Source organism: Cotesia glomerata, linkage group LG8 (genome assembly GCF_020080835.1).
Source record: "Cotesia glomerata isolate CgM1 linkage group LG8, MPM_Cglom_v2.3, whole genome shotgun sequence".
NCBI lineage: Eukaryota > Metazoa > Arthropoda > Insecta > Hymenoptera > Braconidae > Cotesia > Cotesia glomerata.
Window position 1 is genome coordinate 10841774 of NC_058165.1, and position 6000 is coordinate 10847773.

A 6000-nucleotide genomic window follows, 5' to 3' on the forward strand; every position below is an offset into this window, starting at 1 on the left:
AGACGCGCTGTAGACCCAAGAATCATGGAGGAAAGCCGGACCGGTCTACCGATTAAGTGCACTGAGAGTTGCAAGCGCCTTCCGCACAATATCCGAGGAGGCAGTGTGCGTCATTTCTGGAACTCTGCCTCTTAGAGTCTTAGCTGAGGAAAGACGGAACCTATACCACCGAAAGAGGTCATCTACTCTGAGCGCTAAAGAACTGAGAACTAAAGAGCGACAACATAGTATAGCAAGATGGCAACAACTATGGGATGCTGCGGAGAAGGGAAGATGGACTCATCGACTATACCAAGGATTGACGTTTGGCTTAACCGGAATCACGGCGAGGCCAACTACTATCTGACCTAGATGTTGTCAGGACACGGCTGTTTCCGGGAGTACCTTCATCGCTTTAAGCACGATAATTCCCCAGAGTGTCCGTCTTGCCCAAGAGTTGCTGAAAATGCGGAGCACGTTTTCTTTAAGTGCCCTCGTTTTAACCCACAGCGTGATGAGTTAGAGAAGATCCTGAACAAGAAAATCACACCAGAGTCAATAGTAGAAGAAATGCTGTCATCCGAAGCTGCCTGGAACGCCACAAGCACGTTTATCACCGGTGCTTACAGAGCTGCGTTCCATTGAAAGAAAAAGGACAAATGACAGAAACTAGAAGGAAGGAAAAATAACACCTTAGCCACCAGAAGGAATAGCAGTAGCTAGATCCTCCCCTCTCGAAGTAATGCCTGACGGCGGTTTCCATGAGGGATTAGAGGAAAGGAGAAAAGGGGCTTAGGGTTTAGTGGGTAGGGGCGTTAGTGTCGAGTTTTAGTATGACGCTGCGTCGAGTCGCCACATATCCAGGCCAAACAGCTATGCCTAGAATCCGTAAAAAGAATCCCCCCCCCCTAAAAAAAAAAAAAAAAAAAAAAAAAAACACACATACACAGACATAGTGACACCCTCGCGGGAATAGTCAGGGAAGCTTCCTATGACCTTCAAACGTCGAGATCTGATGAAAACTCGATTTTTGCAAAACGGGGTGAAAACAATAACTTCCCGATTTTTGAAAATCTTCGGTTTTTTTAGCGGGAAGTTAAAAATATTGACATATAAAAATATTAAAAAATTATAAATGCAATTTTTTTCAAGTAATTTTTCAGAAAATATTCTTTTATTATATAAAATTAAAAAATTATCAAGTTAGTTATAATTTTTTTAACCAACCCTGATGGATCCAAAGTGCGGTAGACGACGGTAATGTACGGCAAATTTACGGGAGGGTACGGTAGAGAACGGTACGTACAGCGATTTACCGTAATACAGTATGACACCGTAAATTACGGAGATTTTACGGCAAAGTACCGTGATTGTACAGTAATTTACCGTTATTGTACGGTAAGATACCGTTATTGTACGGTAAAATGCCGTAGTTGTTAGTAAAATACTATAATTATCCGGTAAAAAAGTACTGTTTTTGTACGCTAAAGTACCATAATTGAACGGTAATGTACCGTAATTGTACGGTAACTTATCGTTAAAATAACGTATATTTGACGGTAAGTTACCATTGGAATACGGTAGTGCGGAAAGTTCAGAAGTATATTTTCTACCGTGATTTCACCGTACGCTACCGTAATTATACCGTAATTTTACCGTTCTATACAGTATTTTCACCGTTCTTTACTGTACGTTACGGTGTTTTACGGTTACTACCGTGCAAGTAGAATGCTACTGTATTCTACGGTGGCCATACAGTATATCGATCGTATTTTTACCGTATGATACCGTAATTCTACGGTATTTCAGATCCGCCAGGGAATCAATTATGTTAAAATAAAATACGTAAAAATTTTTATGACATTTAATTTAGCTGTCACTTTTTTAATTTTTTTACAATTTTTTTATTTTCTTTAACAAATTTATTTAGAAAAATTGCATTTTTAATTTTTTATTAAATTTCTAAATGTCAATTTTTATAGCTATAAAATTATTAAAATTTTTTTTCTAATAAATAAATTATGACAAAAAAAAATTAGGAATACGGTTGACCCTGAAGGCCATCCCTGCAACTTCCCGCTAATTCCATACTTAGGCGCTTAAAATTGCACCAATGGCGTTTTTGAGCTCTTCAAAGGTTATTTTAAGCTCTCCAAGCTCAAAGAGATTGTTTTCCTATGCTTTTGAGCTCGAAGAGCTCAAAAGTCTGATAGGGATTTGATGACACTATTTTTTGAATTTTTAAACCGCAATAACTTTTGAATGAATAAACCGATTTTCACGCAGTTGGGAGCATTTGACGCAGTTTTTCAAGCCTCACAAAGAATCTCAAATTTTGAATTGATCGCGCAAGGAATTTTGGCGTTATTCTGAAATAACACTTTTTTCGGTTTTCTTTCGTTCACGATATCTCTCGAACGAATCAACCGATTTTGACCGGACTGGTGGCGATCGACGTGGTTTTTTGAGGTTAAGAGCTGATTAGTTTTTGGAATTAAACTATTGAGCCGTTTAAAAGTTATTCCAAAAAAACCACATTTAAAAAAATTTTTTTTTCAGTTTTTTGAAGATTTCTCAAAATCTATTGATTTGAATCGGTCCAAATAGTTTTCAAAATCTAAGTTTAGTCAAGCCCTTTCGAATGGCACCAACCGCGATGAAATCGGTCAAGCCGTTCAAAAGTTATAAGCGGTTCACATACTTTCACACACACACACACACACACACACACACACACACACACACACACACACACACACACACACACACACACCTCGGGGCAGAAGAGATACTGCTACCGGGCGCGTCTCCCCGAGCGGATGGGAGAACGCTCGCTGTCCTTGGATGACACTTAATCTCTTAGTTGATGAGGTACAGCGGGTAGGAGCCAAGCAAAATAACCAAACAAAATACGCTCCCGTGGACAAAACTCCCCTTTAATGGGTTGGTCGCACTAACTGACCTAACAAGACGATCGTTCTCTGCTGTGACCCACTGGGAGTGACGGAACCTGTATCGTAGTTTCCGACGATGCAGGCCACGGCTGATGTGAGCTTGCTCTACCGAGGTGTAAGTTGCAGCAGTGGATCAGGAGCCAGCCACTTCGGGCCTTGATCAGGAAGTACGCAGTGAGTGTTAGAGATCGGAATCTTCACCGCTCCGAGCGAGTCTAGTCCGTCCGTGTATTCCGGAACTGGCTAAGTGTCGGCTAGGCCTCAGAGAACTGGGGTAGGAGTACTATCTCCGAGGGTACACCCGTCCTTAGTTATGGCAACCCGCTCCACTCCGTACGATGCGCTGGTAAATCAAAAAGTATGAGTAATTCAAAGGAAACAAACAAAAGTGGAAACGGGCTACATGCCCAACAAGCAGCGATTGACGCAAGCGCTGAAATGAAGCGTTCGCAAGCGCTCAAACGCCTTGAAAAGCTGATCAGTGAGTTGAATGATTTCGTTCAACCAAAGGTCAACATTCACAAAGAGATTAAATCCAAGGTGACTGGTGTAACTAACGCCCTTCAAAGGTTTGAGAAGCTGGACGAGGAGTGGCGCTCATCATTGCAGCGCATATCCCATGCTACACCGGAGAAAGACTGTCAGGCTATCGACGTGACTGACGAAGCAATGGACACCGGAGCTGAAGGTGACGGTGAATCAGTCGCGGAAGACAAAAGTGAAGCCAGCAACAAGTCAGGTAAGAGAAAAAATCGACCTTCTCCTGACCCAACAATCAGCCAAGCCATGAAGAAAAAGGATTTGAAGAAAAGCCCTCCACAAGGAGCGGCAGGGCGAAGCGACGAACAGGAAAAAGCGTCAGTCTGGCAAAAAGTTCAGTCCAAGCAAGAGCTAAAGCGACAGAAGAAAGAGATGCTCTCAAAACAGACGTCAAAGGAGCCCCGACCTGAACCCAAGCGAAAGAAACCGCGGAAATGGATCAGACCGGATGCCCTCATCATTCGGCTGACAGAGAAAGCAAAGTACGCCGAGATCCTGCGTCGAATAAAACAGGACGTCCCTGACGACCAGGTCCGCAGTACGGTAGAGAAGATCCATAAGACCAATGCTGGAGATATGCTGATAACTCTTTCGAGGAAGAGCGCCGACAAAGGCCAAACATTGAGAAAGACCATTGCAGACATTCTGAAAGAAGACGCAAAAGTAATCTGCAAAGGACCACAGGAGGTAATTGAGATCCGAGACGTCGATGAAGAAACAACTAAGGATCACATCCAGGGTGCCCTACAGGAGGAAGCTGAAGATGGCTGTGAGATACCACTAGAGGCAATCAAGATCCGTAAGGCTTATAGAGGTACTCAAATTGCCACAGTAATTCTACCAGCAGCAACAGCACAGAAACTACTGGATGGAAGTAGCAAAATCCGGATTGGTTGGGTTAATTACCGAATAAGGACAACGAAGAGACCTATTCAATGCTTTAAATGCTGGCATTTCGGACATCATGGATCCCAGTGCAAAAGCAAGGTGGACCGGTCGAAGCTTTGCATCAGGTGCGGACAAGAAGAGCACAAGATTGCTGATTGTAAAAATCCCGCCAAATGTACATTATGTGCTGAGATTGAAAGTGCAGAGAATGTTGCCCACCATGCCGGTACCCATAAGTGCCCGTTATTTCAGGATGCACTCCAGAAGTTGACGAACAAACAAGCATGAGGATACTGCAGTTCAATCTCAACCATTGTGAGGCAGCGCATGACCTGCTCATGCAATCCGTGCGAGAACTAGAGCTTGACTTGGTACTGATAGCAGAGCCATATAAACACCTGAGTACCCAACCCTGGGAATCTGACAGCACATCCAAAGCTGTCATCTGGCCATGTGGCAAGCTCCCTTTCCAAAATGCAGTCGACAACAGCAATGCCGGCTTTGTAGCAGTATCAGTAGAGGGCATCCGCTTCTATAGCTGTTACGCACCACCTAGCCTCTCTACTGTCGAATTCACCGCATTTCTGGATCGACTTACCGAGGACGCGAAGCATTACCACCCAGTGGCAATAGCTGGGGACTTCAACGCCTGGGCAGTAGACTGGGGTAGCAAGAATACAAACGCGCGAGGAAAGGAATTACTAGAAGCCTTTTCTACATTAGATGTAGTACTGCTCAACAATGGTGACACACCAACCTACACCAAAGGAGACACAAGTTCTATTGTAGATCTCACTTTCGTCAGTGGCAGCCTCACCAGAGGTAATATCAACTGGAAGGTGATGGATACCTACACAGCCAGCGACCACATCGCGATTCTCTGGGAAATATTAAACGCCCAGAGCCCGAGAAGACCTAAAAAGCAACTTAACACCATTGGTTGGAAGGTAAAAACTCTTGACCCAAGGGCATTGTTAGTAGCTCTCAATAGTGACCAGATTATCGCGGGCTGCGCAGAAGAGAAGACCAAGGACCTGATGAAAAGAGTGACCCAGGCGTGTGACGCCAGTATGTCTCGTAGACGTGGCATAAACACAAGACCTTCCGTTCACTGGTGGAACGACCACATCAGCGCCCTTCGTAAAAAGTGTCATCAGAAGAGAAGAATATCTCAGCGTGGCTACCGACGACCTAACTTTGTGGAGCTGGTCGCAGAGTACAAAAAAGCCCGTCGATCCCTGAACAAAGCCATCAAAGATAGCAAAAGAAAATGCTGGAAGGAGCTCATCAACGAGGTGGACAGAGATCTGTGGGGTAGGCCGTATAAGGTGGTCATGACCCATCTTAAAAACCAGCTAATGCCATCACCCACGTGTCCTCAACTCCTACAGAAGATCGTAAACGCGTTGTTCCCCGAACAAAGCAAGTTTAACTACCTATCAGCGCAGAATGAAATGGATGACATTCCATCTGTCACGGAGGGAGAACTGATGGAGGCTTGTAATCGTGTAGGGAACAATAAAGCGCCGGGATTGGACGGGGTCCCCAATATTGCTTTAAAAACAACTATAAAAGCAGTGCCATCATTGTTCCTGGACGTCTACGACACATGCCTCAAGGAAGGGATTTTCCCTCGGAA